The sequence below is a fragment of the Crocodylus porosus genome, unplaced genomic scaffold, assembly GCF_001723895.1.
Source record: "Crocodylus porosus isolate Cpor-Errol unplaced genomic scaffold, CroPor_comp1, whole genome shotgun sequence".
Classification (NCBI taxonomy): Eukaryota; Metazoa; Chordata; order Crocodylia; family Crocodylidae; genus Crocodylus; species Crocodylus porosus.
In genome coordinates, this window is record NW_017728931.1 from 37,730,354 (window position 1) to 37,731,849 (window position 1,496).

At 47.5% G+C, this 1,496-nt stretch overlaps 1 protein-coding gene across 1 annotated transcript in view; it reads left to right on the plus strand.

Annotated features, from left to right (window-relative positions):
* Positions 1 to 1,496, plus strand: part of KIAA1551 (KIAA1551 ortholog) — a 29,558-nt gene that overhangs the window by 13,376 nt on the left and 14,686 nt on the right. The window lies entirely within an intron of this gene.

The following is a 1,496-nucleotide window of genomic DNA, read 5'->3' on the forward strand; positions in this document are numbered from 1 at the left end:
GACTACTGTTATGTAGCACCTCTGTCCAGCAAGCAATTTTTATGTCATGGCCAACCTTTAATAATAGCAATTGCCACCACTCTGCATGGGTTTCCCAACTTATAAGCACCCCCTATTTCGGAAAAGTCATTTCCCTTCCAGCAGGCCTTCAAACCTTAGGCTCGGCCTGTAAAGCAGCAGCAGTACAATGCAACTACCTGACTAGTACCGATGCAGTCACGTATGTTCCATCAAACTTTAGCCAGTGGCTTTTGGGCAAGTGCGTGCGCATTCTCCATAATTGTTCCAATTCTCCAGCAACTGCTCCCTGTAATAGTCGTTCCCCAAAAGATGCCTTACCGCCGGGATGGGTATGGCTTAATCTTAACACTTCTTGTGCCTTTTTAGACATCCAGCCAGATCCCAACTATACACGGACATTAGTCACCACCGCCCTCAAGATGAAACAGTTTATACTTTACCGCAAGTCACCTTTTTTCCAACATCCACAGACTGGCCGCACAAAACGCAGCACATGGGATCAAATATCCCACCTCGAACAGCTAGGCACTATATTCCCTTCAGTTGGTACCCCCCCTTGCGTTAACCAAACTTGTGCATCTTAACGAAGCCTTTGAGGCCTTTGGCAATTCAACAAAAACAGGTTTTGAGAAAATGGAACAAGCGATCAATGAGCTTCAACAAGCCATTTACTTTAACTGCCTTGGGTTAGACTATCTGTTAGCCACAGAAGACGGCTTTTGCACCGCCCTAAACGACATCTACAATGGCTCTTCTCCATCCGAAAGTGACAGTCAACTACAATGCTGTTTGCATTTTTCCCCTGCTAGCTCAATCTCACTGACGTTCTGCAAGGAATTGGCGTTGCCCTCAACCTTATATGCCAAGCCCGCGATGTTGGTTCTAACTTCGACTGGATGTTTAGCTGGCTCAACGTGTTCAGACTCGGTCACTTAAAGCGCCTAGCGGTTACGGCCTTAACCATTTGTTCTGTTGGCGTTATAATATGTTGTTTATTCTGTTTTCTGTTGCAGTGGCTAAAGTTGCGATTAGTACGTTTATCTGCATTTGTATACACCCGCTTACCCAGTGATGAAGCAACTATGAGTTCGGCCGTACAAGAGCCGTACCCTGAAGATGAGTATGATACCATAATTTAGAGCATCTTGCTGCCTTGTGCAAGGGGGCATGTCTCCCTGTTATAACTGCGTTAGTGTGTGAGGCAACAAGATGGCAGGAGTCCCCGCCCTTCATGTCACGGGACCAAGGAGGGGAAAGTTACAGCGCGTGCTTTTTGAGAAAAAGCCAGACAGGTGATAGGGCAAACTTACTGCTCATCATTGCGTGCATCACCTAAGTAATATAAGGGAGCGCCTAGCCGCACCCGAGCGAGGTCGTTCGTTACCTGCTCCGTTATTACAAGAGACGCCAGCCTGATCATCTAGCTTCCGCCTCCCGTTCGCGATTAGGAACCGCCGGACGCCGTTTGTAATCAC